This window comes from Macrotis lagotis, chromosome 8 (genome assembly GCF_037893015.1).
Source record: "Macrotis lagotis isolate mMagLag1 chromosome 8, bilby.v1.9.chrom.fasta, whole genome shotgun sequence".
In the NCBI taxonomy this organism is placed as follows: Eukaryota; Metazoa; Chordata; class Mammalia; order Peramelemorphia; family Peramelidae; genus Macrotis; species Macrotis lagotis.
The window spans coordinates 163,963,099-163,985,638 of record NC_133665.1 but is presented as its reverse complement, the minus strand read 5'-3'; the positions used below and the strand labels follow the sequence as shown (position 1 = coordinate 163,985,638).

At 38.1% G+C, this 22,540-nt stretch overlaps 1 protein-coding gene across 1 annotated transcript in view; it reads right to left on the bottom strand.

The window, feature by feature from the left end:
* Nucleotides 1-22,540, bottom strand: part of TAFA4 (TAFA chemokine like family member 4) — a 98,013-nt gene that overhangs the window by 28,245 nt on the left and 47,228 nt on the right. The gene's annotated exons all lie outside the window — the stretch shown is intronic.

Genomic DNA, 22,540 nt, shown 5'->3' with positions numbered 1-22,540 from the left:
GATGCTTTGAAACTATGGGAAAGTCACAATCTCCCTGGGTCTTAGTTCTCTCATCTATAAAATGAAAGATTTGAACTTGATGGCCTTCATTGTCCCTTCTAGGCTGATTCAGTTATCCCTTCCTCATCAGTTGGGTTAGGGATGAAGTGTCCGTGTGATTTGAAGAATCCATGAAAAATATTTTGTATCAGAGAAGAAATCTGATTTTTTTTTCCTCTTTTGGGGCTATTTACAGTACCTTATTATAAAACCTGGTTTATTTTGTTCATAGGTTCTATGTCATCTGCTGAACTTACTGTGTCATTTGTGGCTTCTTTATAGTAATGAACTACAGATCCAGTCTCTGTTTTTGTCTCATCAGAAGTGTCATCATCTCAAAGGTATCAAATTGAATTGAAATGAATTTTTGAGTTCCTCTCCAGGTCATAGGAAACTAAGACCTAGGAGTAACTACCCCAAGGGCTCACACAGGAAATAAACTACAAAGGCAGAATCTGAGTCCAAGTCTTCTGCCTCTAAAGATAGTGCAGAAGAAGCTGCATAAGATCATTAAACTTGGGGACAGCTAGGTGGTGCAGTGAATAGAGCACCAGTCCTGGAGTTAAAAGGACCTGAGTTCAAATAGGACCTCGGACACTTAATAATTATCTAGATTGTGACCTTGGGCAAGTCACTGAACCCCATTGCCTTGCAAAAAGAAAGCTCATTAAGCTAGTTAGTGGCAAGCTAGAAGCTGTACTCCTAGCTCAGGGCCCCATCTTCCATTGTGCCAGGCCATGTCTCTGAAATAAATGAAGGATATTTTGCTCCTTCTCAACTTCTCTGAGACACTGCTAGCCCTGCAGTGACTGATTCCTTCCTAAGCAGTTCACTAAGGCTTATTTGAAAGTTTGTCAAACTTAAAGAGGGTGGAAGTGGGACAAAAAAGCCAGGTTCGTAACCAGGTTCATTTTCTTTCAATTTAATGAGGACATAAGTATGTGAAGAATGAAAAATGAGCCAAAAAGTAGAGTGATGAGATCACTTTCAGGTCTGTCAAGGCAGTGCCCAATGTAAAGGAAACAACGAGGGGTGGGAGGTGAGGAGCAGATGTCACCGCTGAGACAGTGGCACTTTGGATCAGCACTTGCAAGTGGACAGCAGGCTCTCTAGGGCAGGAGCTTACACCATTAACTTGTCTGTGATGACTTTGCCTCCTCCAGGCTAAGTGGCTTACTGAGGCCCTGTCTAGGCATTACTCTTCCTGACAAGAGTTAAAAGGTGAACGCATAGGCTGGTCACTTCTTCTGTTACCTTTTCCCAGAGATGGTCACTTAATGAAAATCATCCATCCTAGGCTTTTATTTGCATGAGCTCTTTAGAAAGCTATTCAAACACAGTCGAGTTTTTCCAAAGAGCGACCAAGTCTTTTCTAAAACTTTCTGGTGGCTCCTGACTAATTTACCATCTTCTTGTTATTAGACTGACTGACCTCTTGAATGGCTGTTTATTTAGTTTCCTGGGAGGAAGTAGACGGTGGTGGTGCTGCTGGTGGTGGTAGTATTTGTTGTTGTTTTGGGAAGAGAAGGAAGAAATATAGACCGGACTGGTAATGACCAAATGCTATTTCACCTGGTGACTGCTGAGTGTCTTATATGAAAGGCTAAGATTTAGAGGCGACTTAGGCTCTGTAGAGACTCCAGTCAGAGCCTAAATGCAGAGGGCCATTTGCTATTGTTAAACATCTGTCCATGGGAAATGGACATGCACCCCTAACTCATCTTCCCCATTCCATCAAGCAGCTCTTGCCCACAGATAACACTCTTACCCTGACCCCAAAGCACTTAAACATCCTTTACTGAGTAAATGTGAATAACAGGCCCATAACCTGGATTTTAAGGGCAATGGAGGAAAATTGATAAATGAATAAAACTTGGAATTAGATATTCCTGGGTTGGATCCCACCTCTAACAATGGCTAAGTAATCCTGGATGACAAAGAAGATACTTAATTTCTCTTAATTTAGAGTCAATACTCTAAGGAGGAAAATGAGTTGGATTTGGAAACAAAGGAGCTGAATTCAAAACCTAAGCTTTCATCAGTTTTCTGTGTCTGGGCAAATTACCTCTCTGTGTGCTTGGCTACATCAATTAATAAATAAATAAGCATCTATTAAATACCTACTATATGCCAGAGACTGTGCTGTGGACACAAAGCTAAAAAATACAAGTCTCTGCTTTAAGAAGCTTGCATTACAGGTATACCTCCCTTTTTTGTACTTTATAAATATTGTAGCTGTTTACAAATTGAAGTTTTGTGTCAACCCTATGTTGAGCAAGTCTATTAAGTGCAATTTTCCCAACAGCACATACTCACATTATGTTTCTGTCACATTTTGGTAATTCTAGCAATATTTCAAGCTTTTTCATTAATATAATGTCTGTTATGGTGATTTGGGATCAGTGATGTTATTTATTTATTTATTTGATGTTACTAATGTAATCATTTTGAGCTGCCATGAACTATGCCCATATAAGACATGGAACTTAATAGATAAATGTTGTGTGTGTCTGTGTTCTGACTGCTCTTCCAATGGGCCATTCCCTCAATATTCTCTCTTTTCATCTGGTTTTGCTATTCCCTGAGACCCAATAATATTAAAATTAGGCCAATGAATAACCCTGTAATGGACTCTAGGCGTCCAAATGAAAGGAATAATCAATTGATGCAGTAAATTTTATTCTTGTCTTATTTTAAGAAATTACCACAGTCACTACAACTTTCAATAACCACCACCCCATCTTTCAAGATCCATCAACATCAAGGCAAGACTCTCCGCCAGTGAAAAGATTACAATTCACTGAAGACTCAAATAATGGATAGCATTTTTTATCAGTAAAGTAGACATTGATACTTCATTTTTATACATTTTTATTGGACATTTAATAGAATACACTAATAGTGTAAACAAAGCTTTTATGTACACTGGGAAACCAAAAATTTCATGTGATTCACTTTATTGCAATAGTTGCTTTATTACAGTAATTTAGGACCAATCCCACAATGCCTCCAAGGTATGCCTAAATATCTTGATGACTCTATGGTTTCTTTTAGTTCCCTAGGGGATGCAATGTATTAAAAAGCTAGTCCTGGAGTCAGGAAGACTTAAGTTCAAATTAGTCACCAGACGTTTATTAGTTTTATGACCCTGGACAAGTCATTAATCTCAGTCTTGCTCATTTCTTCATCCTTAAAATGGGGATGATAATAGCACCTACCTACCAGACTTGTTGTGATGATCAAATGAGATATTTGTGTAGCACTCAGCACACTTGTTCCTATTAAATGTTTGTTTTCTTTATTCCATAAATAATTTGTGAACTACACTGGTATAGGCAGTATATACTGCCTATAATACTGCTATTAGTATTTCCACATCTGACCAGGTCACAGATTAATCTGTTGTCCACAAATGAATAACCTGAATTTTAAACTTGTCTTCTAATCACACCCTTAACTTGAAAATCCATTCTCTTGATTCTCTAAGTTTAGGAATGGATATACTGTCAAGGGCCATACTTCTCATTGGTGTCCCCCATGACTAAATTGATAAGCAAACACAAGGAAAGATATAAAGAGATGTCACTGCTCCTGGGATTTTATTTAATATATAACACCAAAAGAAGGTTATATTATATTTTTAATCTAGTGCAAAATGATAACGGCAGCATTAAGCAACAGACGACACATCGTTCTAATTAAAATCACTGGTTAAATAACTTTTATAGGCTTTTTTGTCTACTCCAGTTGTCGTTTTATAAATGGTATCTACTTCTAAGTGTCTCATTTTCATACATACCAATCTGTTGATATTACACATGAGCTGGAAAGAAGTCAGAAGTTGAGTTCTGAACAGTGCCTCTAATTCACATGCACCATGAGAAGGTCAAAATGAATCTTTGTGATTTTTTTTTAAATGCACTGCATGTTAACAGAAGAAACAAGGGCTGCCGATCTGCTACTCTCCCTGGTAAGAAAATAATTCTCAACAAAAACACGGTGAAGAAAATTCAGTTTGAATTTAGGACAAGCAAGTCCAGAGTGCTAGAGGATAAATATTATGGTGAGTGCTTGCCCGTGATAAGCCTGGCTTTGGTTAAACCTCATATTTTTCTTCATTCTCTTGATCAGGAGCAGATCAGCAGATGGCCTGAAGTTATCATAAATATGCAAACCATCAGTGCACTTGGTTGAAAAGCAGCCAAAAAAAAAAATGATGTTGAACAATGCAGAGCAATTGGGATAGGGGTGGAGGGAGAGGAGAATGTCTAATGCAAAAGCTGAAAGGAGTTTTTTTATGTGTGTTTTTACCCCATAGAGTGAGTTTTGGAAGCAGAGTAGCAAATCAGGAAAAATCACCTGTTTCTTTCCTTGGCTAGAAAGAATGCAGCAGTGCCATTTTTAAAAGGTTATATGTCAGGGAAGTTAGCCTTTTCTTTCAATGAAATGATCACATTTTCACAATTTAGAGCTCCAAATGGATCTTCAAGTGCTTTCTTCCATGGTAACTTGCTGTCAAAAATCAAGCTTGCTATGAGAATGAAGAACACAATAAAAACAACAAATGGAATGATCACAATGGTGCATCCTGACTTGATTTCTCTGGAGCAGAAGGCTGTTTTGTCTTCCCCCTGCACAGACTAATTGAGAAGCTAAGAAATGGCACCTGACCCATAGAAGGGACTCATCTGATAGACAAGTGCATAGTGCAGTGACTAGAATGCTGGACTTGAATTTGGAGTGATCTGAGATGAAAATGAAAGAGAGTATGTCTCTTTAAGGAGTCTGTCTAGACAACCTCTGAGGTTCTCTTTTATCTCTATCCCTAGCCCTAGAGTCAGAAAGACCTGTGTTAAAATTCAGGCTCAGACACTTAATAGAAAACTCTGGACAAGTTATTTAAACTCTCCTAGTCTCAGTTTCCCTGTTAGGAAAATGGGAAGAATAATAGCATCTACCTTCAAGTGTTGTACAGATTCTTTTTAAAAAGATAATATTTGTAAACTATTCTATGAATCTTAAATCACTGCATAAATATTTTATTAATAATAACATATTGATTAACTGATTAAGTTTATCTAAGAGAGAGAGAAAGTACAGCTTTGTGAATAGGGGGCTAGTCTTGAATTTAGAAAGACTAGTTCAAATCCTCTCTCCTTCATATCATACTTGTGCACCTCCATGCAAGGAATACACGTTTTTTTTTCCCAATAAGCAGGTGGTAGCTAATAGATACTAAATCCTTCATATTCTACTGAGGTCATAGGATCAACTAGTTTTGTTTAATTCTTTTTTATTGTTGTTATAAAGATCAATGGAATCAGGGCTTACCGATAATCTCCAAAATTAACTAGGCAATTTCTAGATTATATGCCTATCAGCAGAGCCCTAAGTTCACTTAGTTGGGAAGAGACTCATCACTAAAAGGCTGAGCCTAGCTAGGATTATGCATTTTTGCCCTACAGTAACTCAGACAATCATTTCATAAAGATGTAGATGCATCCAGAAGCAATGAAAGGCTTACCTAGCAGTCCTACCATTTATCACATACCAAACCAACACAAACCATCAACCAAACCAAATCAACTAATATCCATCCAATAAAATGCACTCAATACAAAATGGAGGAGTTTCTTCAGGATTCTTGGAAAATATTCAAGAAGTTAAAAATGTAAACTTTTTTAAAAAAGGTTCATTCCATTATTTCAAGAATTAGAGTCATGGATGCAGAGTCAAAGGGAGCATTAGAGGGCGTCCAATCCAACCCCTTTTGTTTTTTAGGTTTTTGCAAGGCAAATGAGGTTAAGTGGCTTGCCCAAGGCCACACAGCTAGGTCATTATTAAGTGTCTGAGACCGAATTTGAACCCAGGTCCTCCTGACTCCAAGGCCGGTGCTTTATCCACTGCGCCACCTAGCCGCCCCCAACCCCTTCTTTTTAAGAGATGACACTGGCTCCCACAAAAGTCAAATGACTTGAGATCATAGTTATTGTTATTTATTCAATTAGTCATGTTCAGCTTTTCATGACCCCATTCGGGGTTTTCTTGGCAAAGGTACTGGAGTGATTTGTCATTTCCTTCTCCAGAGGCAGCTAGGTGGTGCAGTGGTTACAGCACCAGCCCTGGAGTCAGGAGGACCTGAGTTCAAATTCTACATCAGATTCTTTATAATTACCGAGTTGTGTGACCTTGGGCAAGTCACTTAACCCTATTTCCTTGCCAAAAAAAGAGAGAAAAAAAACTGAGGCAAACAATATTAAGAGACCTGCCAGGAGTCACGGTTAGTAAATGTCTGAGACCAGATTCAAACTTAGAAAGATGAGTCTTCCTCTCTCCAAGCTTGACACTCCATCCACTGTGTCACTTAGCTGTTTTAAAATAATAGATATATTTATTAAAATAGTAAATATGTATATAATACCTTTGAGATTTATAAAATAGCATTAAATATATTCTCATTTGATCTGGTGACTTAGATACAATTGTTATTCCCATTCTACACATGAGGAAACCAAGTTTGAGAGAGAGTCACAAGGTAGTAAATAACTGAGCTAGGATTACAAATCTCAAGTCTTCCTGAGTCTAACATTCCATCCACTGTATCATCCATCTGTCTCAAAAATTGCCTAATAAAGGCAACTCCCTCATTATATAGGAAGAGAAACTGAGACCCACAGGGGTTAAGCTACAGGGAATAAGTAAATGGAGTGGGATTTGAATGTAGGTCCTCAGATGCCAAAGCCTACTAGGTCTACTGCTTAATTAGTCTACCCTTCAACAGATAGTAATTCTTCAACAAAAAATCAACTGTCAAATACTGTGTACTGCTGAGTTCATTATGGGAAACGTGCTATTTGACCCCAAAGCTGGAAGTATAAGTTAAAAACAAGAATTTTGAGTATATTTTGTCTCCAGCTAAGAGCTAGCTGAATACTTGAAAGGATCTTCTATCTATTAGAGACTCTATTAGATGCAGATTTTGAGCCACCTGAGGAATTGGCCACATTTTAACTCACAGATTTATGTCTTCATGTATAGACAGACATTCTCTATTAACCAGACAAAGGACAGAGATATTTGCTTCAACCCAACTTATGTTTGCTCTACCCAAATAGTCCCTTGAGGATAGTGAATATTTCTCATTTTTTATCTTTGTAGCCCCCCAATGTTTATTACAATGTGGCCCTGGGAGACCAGTAGGATAGTAGCAAGATCACTGAATATAAAAGCAAGAGAGAAATATTTCCCATTCTCAATTCTTATACTTACTAGTTGGCATGACCATGCACAAATTACCATATTTCTCTTAGTCTCAGTTTCCTCATCTGTAAAATGGAGATGATAGTACTTACCATAAAGGATTGTCGAGAGAATAAACTGAAATGTTTTGCAAAGCTTAAACCACTATATAAAGATTCTTTATTATTATAAAGCTGAACTGAATAGAAATCGTAAATAATCCTCTCTCTCTCTCTCTCTCTCTCTATCTATCTATCTATCTATCTATCTATCTATCTATATCTCTCTCTCTTTCTGTCTCTTTTATATTTATATTCCTGGAGTTTAACATAGCGTCTAACATTTTAAGAACATAATAAATACTTTATCTATCTAATCATTCAAAGATAGGTGGCACACTGAACAGGGTTTGGAATCACAAAGATTCATTCTCTTGAATTCAAATCCAAGTCTCAGATACTTATTAGCTGTGTGACCCTGGGCAAGTCACTTAACCCTATTTGCCCCAGTCCTTTGTCTTTGTAATGAGCTGGAGAAGGAAATAGCAAATTTTGCCAGTACCTTTGCCAAGAAAATCTCAAATGAGGTCACAAAGACTCAGACACAACTGAAATGACTGAACAACAACAGGCCACTAGGTGATAAGTTTGTAAGCTACAACAATTCATAAAATCTGTCTAATGAGATATGGAAAGGCAAAAAGATTTATAGCAGCAAATGTCATCTGTGCAATGATAAAATCATGTATCTTTTAGTGAAACACTGAATTATTAAAAGTATTTTCAATTTATGTTGAACAATGTTCCTTGTGATGAAATTTGAGTTCAGCAAAAGGATTTGGATACCAATATCTCCCTGGAGTCTACCTTAATAAGAAATGGATCATAGTCATTTGACCAATGTTGGAAATTATTGACAATTTGAAAAACTCTAACACTCCAATGCATCTGTGATCTCACTGATGCAGTTAGCAACCTTTCCAATGCCTGACCATCCTAGGCAACTTTTATCCATGTACTCTGATAAATCTTCCAAAGAAGATTCACTCAACCTACTGGAAGCTTTGCTTGAAAATGAAAACATGTGCCTATCTATCCATTTTTCTTCATCTGAGCTATGAGATAAAATGACCTGATAATAGGTCACGTTGGGCCAATTTAAAATAATTACATATCATCCAGATGTCTTATTTTTGTGTAACTTCTCTGTCCAAATCACAAATAAGAAAATATTGACAAGCCTAAAGCATAAAAAGTAGCCAACAGCATTCTGCCTTCTATTTAAAGATGCTGCTGTCAAATCCATCACTTAGCAAGGTATTGTGGAGAGCTTCTTACAGTAACTCTGGGATAAAAAAAAAACAAATAGAGGGCAGAAAGCTTCTGTTAGAATTAATTGTGCAATTCTATTGAGCTTCCATGTTAACGGGTTGAAAAAAACTAGACGTGCTTTTTTTACATGGCAGCTATCGACAGCCTTGAAAGGCATACTGTTTATTTGTGGTTGCTATAACTGTCTTTCTCAATTATCAATTGGAACGTGAGCAAAATCCCTCTCCAAATACATAATGAGATAGCCAGTATACTAGTAGTGGAAACTGACAGTGCTACCAGTTCAGTTTCTAAATCCTTATCATAAACACTCTGATTAAAGTTCTTTATTTTTTCATCCAGTCAGAAAAGGATTCAGTTTAAACAAGATCCCTTCCAGAGCACTGATCATGGATTAGTTAGTGCTGATATTTATGGACATGTTATATCCCAGGAACCCATCAAATCCCCAAGCATTTATTAAATGCCTACAATGCCAGGCACATGGCTAAGCCAAAACAAAGGACAGGTTTTGACATAAAGGAGTTTACATTCAAATGGGGGAAATAATGTGAGCATATATAAATAGATACCAAAAAGAGACAAAAGGAATCTAAGGTAATATAGGGAGGAGGGTGCTAGAGATTGGCTGGGGTGGGGGCGCATCAGGACGGGCTTCACATCTAGCACTTGGCTAAATCAGAAAAAAAAACAAGGATTCCAAAGGCAGAGGAGAGGAAAGAGAGTATCCCCCGCCCCAGTACTATCACAGTGCTTTGCAAACAGGAGGTACTCAATAAATGTTGACAGAATTGAAAGATCCCTTCTTGCTCAAGATCCTTCCCTCATACTCTGCCATAATATAGTTTATCATATATGATTTCTCTCTCAACACATTCAATTTAGATCAATGTATAGTACAGAAACAATGTAAAGACTATCTGTGGGGTGGGGATTAGGAGAAAAATTGTAAAATTCAAAAATAAATTAAATTTTAATTTAAAAAATATGATTCATCTTAGAGTGTAATTCAATGAAATTCAGTTCACCGAGCCCTTCCGGGCAGTTCGCGGGGCAATAAAGCTACAAAAATAAAATAGAAACTCTCCTTGTCCTCAGAGTTTCAGAGGGGAAACCACAGACACACAAATACATTCAGAAGAGACACTAAGTAATAGAAAGAGGCAGCTGGTATTGTGATTAGAGGGTTGGCCTAGAACTCTGAATCATCTGGGTTTAAATCCTTCCTCCAATTGGATTCTGGGCAATTCTCCAAGGTAAGGAATCTTAACCTGGGATACAGAGGCCACACTGAGGGTCTAGGAAGAGATTTCAAGGGGTCTGTAAACTTGGATGGGGAAAAAAATTACTTCACTATTTGAATATATTTGGTTTCCTTTGTAATCTATTAACTTTATATTATTAACCTTGGTCTTCTTTGAGAAGAAAGGATGAAAAACCCACAAGTTTATTTTATGCATTTTAAAAACACTATTCTGATAAAGGGTCCATGGAGGAAGAGAGGAGGAAAAAGAGGAGAGATGAAGTAGATTATGAGAACTGTTAATAACCAATACCTTGGAAAGATTCAGAGGTTCTTAATTTTTTTATTTCTTTTCTTAATTCCTCATTTTAAAAGATTCCCTTTTCTTGAAGGACCACACTGACAATTAGATTGCATTGACTCTCCTAGATCTGGGTCAGACTCCATCCAATTTTATGAGCAATTTAATCTAGGGTAGGGAAGTCCTCTGTGTTCCACTGAAGATTCAAGGTTTGCAAGGTATACATTATTTGAATTCTGGGTGGTCTGGGATTGAAATATTTTCCCTAAGAGATACTTAGTCCTCTATTTTAATGTCACCCACCTAAATTGCACAGCAGATAGAGCACCAGCCCTAGAGTCAGGAGGACCCGAGTTCAGATCCAAACTTAGACACTTGACAGTTACTTAACTGTATGACCTTGGGAAAGTCACTAAATTGCCTTGCTTCCAGGGTCATCTCCAGCCATCCTGACAGATCTGGCCACTGGACCCAGATAGCTCTGGAGTAAAAAAGTGATGCTGGTGACTTGGTAGAGTCCAATTCACATATATGTCATAGCATTACCTCCCTGACGCCATGGTCTTCTTTCAGAACAAGGATACATTAGCCCACCTCCAATCATGTTAACCAATTAGATTTGATTTCTGTTTGATGGACCACCTACTGTTTTGAAGGGTATATAAACTGTAAGTCTGATTATCTGTGATCTAAGAGAGATGACCATATGACCATCCTTTTATTAATAACCTGCTGGTCTTATTAATCAAATGATTAAATTACCCAGAAACTTTATTTATGGCTGTAGAAAGGGGAAGAAGAGGAGGAGGAGGAAAAGATTATAAAGCAAATTAAAGGAGGGAAATAGTATTAATATCTGAAGAGATCTAGGGGAGCCCTGTGTAAAAGTGGGAATGGGAACTGGTTCTTGAAGTAAATAAGGATTCCTTAAGATAGTGTGTTCCATGCCCAGGAGCCAACCAATTCAAGGGCATCAGAGACAAGGGATGTCTAGAATGTCATGGACAGAGAATGGCAAGTAGACCAGTGTGGATGGAAGAGAGAATGTATGAGGAGAGGTAATGTAAAAGCAGTCTAGGAAGCTAGGTGGAGGATCCTTGAGGACCCGTTGCATTTTTCATAGCCTTCACTTCTTGGGCTTTTAGTGTTTTAGTTTAGGAAATGACATCAATTTCCCCAAGTCATTTCTTTCTTTACTCTTCTCCACCAGTGTTAATCTTCTAAATGCTTTTCTTCTCACCAAAGCAAAGTCATAAGATCCATACAAATGAGTATCACTGAACTTAGCCATCTCCTATTTCTTCTCTTAATATTTCAGACATAAGACAACATTTGCTCCAATTTACATAAGTTTGGTAAAGTAAAAAAGCCATGAAAACAGCAGGGCAACACTGAAAAATTTGGGCCTCAGTTTCACCACCTGTAAAATGAGAGTTAGAGGAATATAGTAGAAAACTGAAGTTAAAATTCTGCTGATGTCACATTTACTACCAATACCGCCTCATGGCAAGACCCTTTACTTCTGGTTTATGTTTTCCTCACCTATAAAATTAGATGATTGAACTAGATGATCTGTCAGATACCTTCCAGCTTTAACATTTTATTTTTTCTAACTTGAAGGCCAGCTTGCTATCTACCATGGCATACTGTCTCCCACTAATAGCAACAACAACAGTAGTAGTAGTAGTAGTAGTAGTAGTAGTAGTAGTAGTAGTAGTAGTAGTAGTACTAAATTGACATTTATGTACATTTCAAAGTTTGCAAAATTTTGTTACAAACACTAGCTCATTTGAACCCCAAAACAACACTGTGAGATTTAGGTATTTCAGTGTTATTAGTCCCATTTTTAAAAAAAAGATGTAACCACTAAGGATTATAAGAGGCTTAAGAATTATGGTCTCCTGACACATTTAAAGGGTCTGAGTTCACAGCAGTTCTGCCCTCAGAATCATCGATATGAAAGTTGAATGGCACTTGATATCTGTCCCAGATAACAATGGGTTGTAGCTGGGACCCCAGATCTGTGCTAGGAAAGGTCACTTGCTGGATGGCTCCCTGAGCTATCCCCAAACTCATGCTGTGTACACAGGGGACACAAAGAAATATAAAGGTCAGGGTCTACCACTTGATCTTTCAGAGCTAATCACAAGATAATTTATAAGATTTGTTCAGTCAGACAGTCTTTAATAGAATAAGAGGACATGCTTAGAAGTGAGAACCAGTTGGACCCACTTAAATGAAGGAAGACCAAGGAAGAGAGTAAACATCTCCAGTCTTCTCATGTCTTTTTTGTCATCAATCTGTCCTGAATAAACCCCTAGAGTTTTTTTAAAAAGACTTAATTTGCTGCTGGCTTCTTTAGCATTCACTTCTCATAGGCTCCCTTGGAGGCATGGGTATGAGCAGAGGAACTGCCAATGCCACCAATGCTAATAATGTAGGCATGCTGATACTCCATGTGTGTGGGGAGAAAATGGAAAAGTTCCCCCCTGCCTCCTTATTCCTTGTGTTTTCCTCCTTTCGAAAAAAAAATTAAAATGCCTGCTGTAGCAAAAAATTTCACCCTCCAGGAGTGATCTCCTATTAGTTTCCTATCTTTCCAGGCAGGGAAGATAGACAAGTCCAAGGTTCTTAGTAATATAGACCGCCTGCCAAGACAGTCAGTCCAAACCTTTCATGCTCAGTGAAAATCACAACTTTTCTGATCGCCAAAGGACATCAACCCTTCTGTAGAATCAGAACCACCAACTAAGTGTGTATTCTAGCCACATATGTTCCATGTGTGGGCCTCTCCATTTGTGTTCCCTCATCCTGGGTATTACATGTGTGTTGCCAACCCATCTCCCACTAATGATGATAAGAGGAACCTATAAGAAAGTATATGCTTGAGCATATGAGAAACCCTCTTGTGCTATTTTATTAAATGGCTTTTGCCTTAAACTCATAGATCTTCTAATTCATTGCTAAAAGAAACACATCAGAGGGTCTTCATAAGCCCTAGTTTTAAAATATTGATGACTTGTACTCAAAATGTGCCTCAACACTAGAATTAAAGAAGCCCACATCTGAGGGAGGAGAGTCAGAGGATGTCTTATCATATCCCACAATTCAACTGTAGGTTTTCTGTAGGGTAGACACTAAGTCTTAACAAACTGGAGCCTTCCCACAGTGATCTCCATTTGAAAAAGGAGTAACAAATGTCTGTGCAATTGAATTTTATAAATTGAATTGACTTTCTCATTCTGCCATTTCAACATTAACCTTTTTCTCGGCATATACTTCAGGAAAAATCCAGAAAAAGGAAGTCTTCTTTGTTCTACTTATCAGTTCCTTTGTTGTTAATCTTTGCTTTGCTTGACAAAGAAAGAAGCAAAATATAAAATTTGAAAATCAAGAAACTAAGATATTTAAGTAAGTAACAATGTGTTTTTGTAAGGATTCATTTGAAAAAAAATTTAGGGAAAGGGACTCAATGGATTTTTTTAAAACCACATTCCAGAATGTTAAAAACAAGATATAATAATGGCTCTCAAAAGGGAGAGAAGTTCAAAATTCCTCCTGGGTTTTCAGAGTTTTTTTAATTATTTGTACCTTAAAAGATGGATAGCATAAAAATACAATTGCATTTAAAACATTATAAATATTATCACTCTCACAAGGACATCTATGAGACATACAGAAGACCAATTAGCTTAGAGTTAGTTGACTATTGTGAGGAAAACATTTTATCAGTGTTGCTTAAACCTAGCTTTATGTGGCTAGAAATTGTCTAAATTGAAATTTTAGGTCATGATGATCCCAGAGACCCTCCAGGGAAGCCAGAGAGCTTCCTGGGATCCATCCAGGTCTTGGATCCACTCCCCAAAAATTTGTGCTTTGCTTTCACCCAATTTAAATGTTTATGCTTGCCTGCTGAAATACATCTCAAGCAATCTTACCTAGAAACTACCCTTTCTGAAAACTGCCTCACTGCCTATATACACTAGCCAACCAGTGGTTTGTCCTTATTTCCTTGTGAAGATTCTATATAATACAAAACTCACAAAGACTGAGAGAGGGACCTTGTTTGAGCTCTCTCAGCTGAACCAACTCAAAATGTAAAAAATAAAAAAACCTTTTTAGATTTTAGAGTTAATTCTTGACTGACACTATTAGAGAAAAATAAAACCCTAGCTGTTCCCAAGATATCTGCTAAACCCTCATCAGAATATCAGAAAAATAAGTTTTGCAAAGATAATTTTGAAGAGAGTGGGAACTCAGATCATTTGTGATGAAAAAGCAAAATGAAATCAATCAATCAAATCACAAATATTTCTGAAGCACCCACTGAGAGCCAGGCACTCGCTGTGCTAGATGTTGGGTATTCAAAATCAAAATTGAAACATTCCCTGCCCTCAAATTGATTATAGTCTGCTGAGGAGGATGCATTCTATCAAAGTAATGCAGGATGTTAGAAAGAGGGCTAGATTGGGAATCTCTGGGAGGTCAAGTGGATTTCTGCCACTCACTAACTCTGTGCCCTCCAAAAGTACAGTTAAACTTTCTCATCTATAAAATGAGGAGGTTTGGCAAAGTGATCATAGCAATCAGAGTTTGTAAGGCCCTTAGAGATCAACCATGTCAAATTCTCCTTTTACAGAGGAGAAAACGAAGACCCAGAGATAGGAAGGTGCTTACCCATGGTCACACAGACAATAGCAGCAAGGTTGACTCAGACTCCACATCCAGAATTACAATATACTACAGTTTTTCTAAAGTCCCATCAGCTCTTAAGATCTATTGTATATTTCTTTAAAGAATTTGCCCACAAAAAGGAGATTCTTTCCTATTGACAATAACATATTTGAATATGTTGAGATGTTATTTATACTAGCCACTCTTGCTTTTCTGCAACAAGTTGGTTTTTTTTTTTAAATAAAGTTCTTGGGGTGGCTAGGTGGCACAGTGGATAGAGCACAGGCCCTGGAGTCAGGAGTACCTTAGTTCAAATCCAGCCTCAGACACTTAATAATTACCTAGCTGTGTGGCCTTGAGCAAGCCACTTAACCCTGTTTGCCTTGCAAAACCCTAGAAGAAAAATAAGAAATAAAGATCTCATTTCTAAGATATATGAAACTAATTAAAATTTATAAGAGAAAGAGTCATTCCCTAATTAGCCAATGGTCTAAAGATTATAAAGATTGTTCTTCCTTTTAAGGAAATGAAAATATATATATATATATATATATATATAATATACATATAAATATACATGTGTGTTTATATGTATGTGTATGTGAATATATACATATGCATAAATATGTGCATCCATATTTATAAATATATTCACATGTATGCATATAGCCATATCTTCATGTGAGTATATATGGAGATATTCATATGTATATATGTATATGTTCATATGGATGGTATACATGTCCAAATATGGACATGTTCCAAATGAATGCAAATTAAAATGTGATTTTAAAATTCCATCTAAGATTCCATCAGAGTGGCAATGAGAACCAAAAAGGAAAGTGATAAATGTTGGAAGGACTGTGGGGAAATGAGCACATTGATGCTCTGTTGGTGAACCTATGAATGAGCTTAACTATTCTACAAAGCTTGGAATTATTCACAAAAAAAATGACTAACAGTATGAGTCCTTTAGCCCAGCTTGACTACTACTAGACCTATATACAAAAGAGATCAGAGAAAGAGAAAAAAAAGTCTTTTATGTACAAAAATATTTATAGCAGCTTTTTGTGGTGCCAAAAAAAAGCTAGAAACTAAGATGTTTCAAATGTCCAAAAATGGAGGAATGGCTGAATAAGTTGTAGTCTATGAATATGATGGAGTACTATTGTGCTGTAAGAAGTAAATAAACTATTGCAAAAATATATAGACTTACATGAACTGACACAGAATGAACTAAGCAGAACCATAAGAACAATTTATGCTATAACATCAATATTATACAACTGAACGATTTGGTTTTAAATTATGAAGAATAAAATGAACAGAACTAGGAGAACAATTTATACAATACTGTATAGGAACAATTTTGAAACCTTTAGAACCATGATCAATAAAAATAACCATGATTGCAGAGAAGCAATGCTGAAATGTGGTATTCACTGTAGAAAGATGAAGGATTTAGGATGAGGATTTAGGGTGCAATAAAGTAGATAAATAGCTAATAGGGAGATAGATTGATAGATAAATAGAAAGATAATAGCTAAATGATTAATTTTGTTGTTTTGTTATTGAGTGATCTCTGTGATCCCATTTAGGGTTTTCTTGATAAAAATACTGGAGCACTTTGCCATTTCCTTCTCCAGCTCATTTTACAGATGAGGAAATAGAGCCAAACAGTCAGAGACATGCACAGGGTCACACAGCTAGCAAGTATCTGAGGTCACATCTGAACTCCGGTCATCCTAACTCCAGGGCCAACACTCTAGACACTGCACCACCTAGCTGCCCCAAATGATAGACAAACAGAAAGACAGATAATGAAAGGAAAGGATGGATGATTGCATAGATGGTTGTATGGATGAAGTTTTATACACAAATACATTATAACACTAAGTTCTCCATCTTTCTGAAATGAATACCACATTTCATCACTGCTTCTCTGGAATCGTGGTCATTGTATTGGAGAGAGAGAGAGAAAGAGAGAGACTGTGGGAGTCAGAGACAGAAACAGAGACAGAGAACATCCATTGGGGGAATTTGTATTGCTTGTCTATGCATAATTGTTGTAAGAAATTTTTTTTGGTTTGTTTTTGTTTTCCAATGGGATGGGGGTAGAAGAGAGAGAAAATAGATTTCTATACATTTTTTTAAAAAACAGAACAGTGGTCCAGCATGGTCTATACCCTGAAGAGATTATGAAAAAGGGTAAAAAGATTACTTAAACAAATATATTCATAGCAGCCCTGTTTGTGGTGGCAAAGAATTGGAAATTAAGTGAATGTCCTTCAATTTGGGGAATGGCTTAACAAACTGTGGTATATGTACATCATGAAACACTATTGTTCTATTAGAAGCCAGAAGGCATAGGGATTCAGGGAAGCCTGGAAGGATTTGCATTAACTGATGCTGAGCAAGATGAGCAGAACCAGAAAAATATTGTCCACCCTAACAGCCTCATGGGGGCGATGATCAACCTTGATGGACTTGTTCATTCCATCAGTGCAACAACCAGGGACAATTTTGGGCTATCTGCAATGGAGAATACCATCTATATCCAGAGGAAGAATTGTGAGGTTTGAACAAAGACCAAAGACTATTTATTACCTTCAATTTAGAAAAAAAAGTTACCTTATTATATAATTTTGCTATCTCTTATACTTCATTTTTCTTCCTTAAGGTTATGATTTCTCTCTCATCACATTCAACTGAGATCAATGTATGCCATGGAAACAATGTAAAGACTAACAGAATGCATTCTGGGGGCGGGGAAGCAAGAATGGGGGAAAAATTGTAAAACTCAAAATAAATAAAATCTTTCCAAAAAAAGGTGGAAAGGGGTACAATAGATGTAAGATATATTTATTTCAAAGAATTTTATATTATTAGTTTTACTTAACTGTTTTATTTTTTTACAAGAGACTAACAAAGTGAGAGTGATCTGTAACTGTTTGCTATGTAAAAAAGCGTTGGCTTTATGAAAGAGATGGATAACTGAATGAAGAATAAGATAATGGAAAGTTACAGTTAAAAAAGCAAAAGTTTGGACTAAGAAAAAATGAAGTTCCTTATCAAGCTTTCCCTCTTTCCTTATCTTCATCCTTCCAACCTTCCAAGTTTTTCAATTTAGTCACTTCACATATTTAGACTTTAGGTTTCTTATCTGTAAGATCTGAAGGTTGGTCCCCAAAGGCCATTGCACCTCTGGATCTCTTCTCCTATGATCTCTTCTCTTCCACTCACCACCAATGTACATGTATACATACATACATATAATATATGTATGCATATATACACAAAATACAAGGCAAACTAGTGAATTAAACCTCACATTTCTCCTTGTCAGGAGCATATTACAGAAACAGGTGGGATTCAACATTTCACAATTCATAGGGAGGATGGAAAGAAATTTCCTTTTTATTTTTTTTTCCTATCTTAGGTAAACTGGTAAAGTTAGCTCCTAGAGCAAAAGAGAGAAATCCAATTTGTGAGAATTTCCACTACAAAGCCCAGATGCCTCATGGCGATGTTGCCTAAGTACAAAGTGCTACAGCTCGCAGGTGACATAATGAGGTCACTGGGGGCAAGAATACTTAGAACTGATGGAAAAAGAAATCTATAAGGCATCTAAGGTTAGAGTTCTCCAGGTTTCAATAGCTCAGCTTTTCCCTCTTGCCTCCTAAAGGCTCAAAAGACTGACTTAGAGACATTAGGTCGTGCACACATTTTAGTAAATTACCTTATCCAGTGGCCATGTGATTTGACTTCTCAAGGTCTTGTTTACATACATTAGTTTCCTCCTTTAAAAATGGCTTTGCAGTGCATTGTTAGAACTCTATCATCTTGCAGGTTCCCTTTGGACTCTGATCAGGATGCTGTAGCTTTGATGGGCATCTACCGCTTCTACAACATTTGATATTAATAATCATGAGATTGTTGAGTTATTCCTGTGGCTCTATATATAATGGATTCTAATATAATTTAATAAATGTCTCAGAAATGCCTCACTGAAAGTCTTAAAAGCTTCATTTTGTATGACTGATTCAAATGCTTTCTTGAAATAGACAAATGGTAGACACAGTGGGTTTTTAATATTTTCTATGCCTTTCAGTCAGTGGTGCAACCAGAAAGATGCAACAACTCTGGAAGGTCAATGTAAAAGTCTACCTAGTCCCTTCTCATGTTATCATCAAGGATATCCTTGATGTAGGCATAAACCATCTTATAAAGGTTTTAGCAAAAGAATCATGTATAGGCTTTTAAAATTCTTTTAGAATCTTCTTTCTTTTGAAATATCTGAAAAAAATCAAGTTTTGAATGACTTAACAAATGTGTTGCTCCCAACACAGATTTCTTCTGTATGTATCTGGACAGTTCCAGTTTTTACTAGCTCACCTCCTTACATGCTATTACTACTTTGGCGAATAATTCATAAGATACAAAGGTGATCAAGTCCAAATGGTTTCAATGTTGTGATTAAGTAGAATAGATGACTATGGAAATACAAGCAGACTGCCAGTTTGTTGTCCTTATTCTGGTCCAACCCATAAATGATCTAGGAATGAAATGCTGGACTCACATAAAGCTGTGGGAATTTCTCCTACCCCCAATTGATTTTCAGTCTATTAGCTATATTATAGATCACCCTTTAAAATTTTAAAAAGGGGTGGAGCCAAGATGGCAACATGAAGGGATCCAGTCTTAGGAGCTCTCTGATAAAAACTCATAAACTAAGGACTCTAACTAAACTTTCAAGAGACAGAACCCACAAAGGGACCCAGTGAGGCAGTTTTCCTACTCAAGGTAACCTGGAAAAGAGTAGAAAGGCTCTGCTTCCCAGGGTCGGAGGGGCGGCCTGCCAGAGGGGTGGCCCGCCAGAGCCAAAGAACTTCAGCCTCCCGGAGGCAGCCCCAGGGTGCTGGGAGCCGAGGCTCACAGCAGCGGGGGAGTCTCCTGAGCTGCACCCCGAGGAGCACCGGGCACAAAGTGGGGGAACAGCGGGGGACCTCTGCCAGAGCAAGCACGTGGAGCCCAGCCCTCAGGGCACACAGTGAGCAGCATGGTCTTTCCCCAGCCCTGATCCAGGAAACAGAAGCAGGCAGAGCTGGTAAGCAGGAGCCCCCAGGGCATGAGCCCATTGAGCTGAGGGAGGGGAGTGAAGAGAGACTGCCTAGCTCTGTCTTCTGTCCCTGGAACAGGACTCTGGGGCTCTGACCACATTCAGATCCTGATCCCAGTCTAGGCCCCCCATAGAACAACAGGGCACCCCCACCTCAGCCCCGTGGCAGAGGGAGGTGCTTATGGTCATTCACAGACCAGGAGGGAGGACAGAGCCTCACACACTGAGACCCTTGTGGGAGTGCCCCAAAAGCTCAGAAAGTACCCCAAAACCAGGACCAGGCTGGGAAAATGAGCAAGCAGAGAAATAAGAGGAAGACTATTGAGAAATATTTTGCATATGAGCCCAAGAAGGATCAAAATACTCAGTCTGAAGATGAGGAAGCACAAGCTCCTGCATCTAAAGACTCCAAGAAAAACAGAAATTGGGCTCAGGCTATGACAGAGCTCAAAAAAGACTTTGAAAATCAAGTGAGGGAGTTGGAAGAAAAACTGGGAAAAGAAAGGAGAGAGATGCAGGAAAAAGATGCAAATGAAGTCAGCAGCTTAGTCAAGGAAATCCAAAAAAATGCTGAAGAAAATAGCATGCTAAAAACCAGCTTAGGTCAAATGGATAAAACAGTTCAAAAAGGTATTGAGGAGAAGAATGCTTTAAAAAGCAAAATTGGCCAGATGGAAAAAGAGATAAGAAAACTCTCTGAGGAGAACAAATCCTTCAGACAAAGAATAGAATTCAGGGAGATTGGTGGATTTACCAGAAATCAGGAATCAATACTTCAAAACCAAAAAAATGAAAAATTAGAAGAACATGTGAAATATCTCATTGAAAAAACAACTGATATGGAAAACAGACTTAGGAAAGATAATTTGAAAATTATTGGAATACCTGAAAGTCATGATCAGGAAAAGAGCCTTGACATCATTTTCAAAGAATTACTACAGGAAAATTGCCCTGATATTCTAGAAGCAGAGGGCAAAATAGAAATGGAGAGAATCCACCGATCCCCCCGAGAAAGAGATCCCAAAAAACCAACCCCCGGGAATATTATAGCCAAGTTCCCGAACTCCCAAGTCAAATAGAAAATATTACAAGCAGCCAGAAGGACACAGTTCAAATATTGTTGAGCTGCAGTCAGGATCACACAGGACTTAGCGGCAACTACATTGGAAGCTCGTAGGGCTTGGAATACAATATACCAGAAGGCAAAAGAGCTTAGAATACAGCCAAGAATGAAATACCCAGAAAGGCTGAATGTCCTCTTCCAGGGGAAAAGATGGACTTTCAATGAACCAGGGGAATTTCAAAGGTTCCTTTTGGAATGGCCAAAGCTGAACAGAAGGTTTGATCTTCAGATACAGGACTCAGGTGAAACATGGAGATTGGAGGAGAAGGGGGAAATATGAGGGACTTAATGACGATGAACTGCATGTATAGAAAAATGATACTGATAATATTCATATGAACCATCTCAGTTAATAGAGCAGGTAGAGGGAGCTTTTATAGTTGAAGCACAGGAGAAAGCTGAATTCGAAGAAAAAATATGGTGTAAAAATGGAGTCAATAGAAAAAAAGGGAAATGGAATGGGAGAAAGAAAAAGGAGAGGGGGAATAGTCCAAGATATTTCACATAATATGATTTTTTTATTACAATGAGCTATTGCAATGATATGGAAGGGGGGAGGCAAGGGGGAATGAGGGAACCTTTGCTCTCATCAGAGATGGCTAGGAGAGGAAACAGCAAATATACTCAATGGGCTATAGACATCTGGAGTAAGAAGGAGGGGGGAGCAGGGGGAAGGGGTGGGGATGTGAATAAAGGAGGAGAGGATGGACCATGGGGGGACAGTGGTCAGATATAACACATTTTCTTTTTTACTTCTTGCAAGGGGCTGGGATTGGATGGCCTGCCCAGGACCATGGGGCCAGGTGGATGCTGGGCCTAAGGGGTGGTATGGGGGCTCAGGGCTTCTTGGCCCCAGGACCAGGGATCTGTCTGCTGCGCCACTCAGCGACCCTACAGCAGAGTCAGAGTGAAAAGAGAGAGAAAATATAGTACATGGTAGTGGAGAAATAAGAAAGGAGGGAGTTGTGATCAGCAATGGCAACGTTGGAAAAATATGGAAGTAACTTTTGCGATGGACTTATCATAAAGAATGAGATCCACCCACGACAGAGTTGATGGTGTTGGAACAAAGACTGAAGCACATTTTTTGTTATTATTATTTGGGGGAGGGTGCAGGGCAAGTGGGGCTGGGTGGCCTGCCTGGGGCCACATAGCAGGGTGATCTTTGGGTGTCTGGGGCCGGATTCGAACCAGGTGCTCCTGGCTCAAGGGTCAATGCTCTGTCTGCCACCCAGCCACCCCTACTATTATTACTATTTTATTTTATTTTGGGTCTTTTTTTTCCTTCTTCTTTTTGGTTTTTGCAGGGCAGTGGGGATCGGGTGGCTTGCATGTTACATGGCTGGGTGATTATTGGGTTTACGAGGCTAGATATGAACTCGGGTGCTCGTGGCTCCAAGGCTTGTGCTTTGTCCATTGCGCCATCTGGCCATACCTACAATTATTACTATTATTTTTTTAATTTTAATTT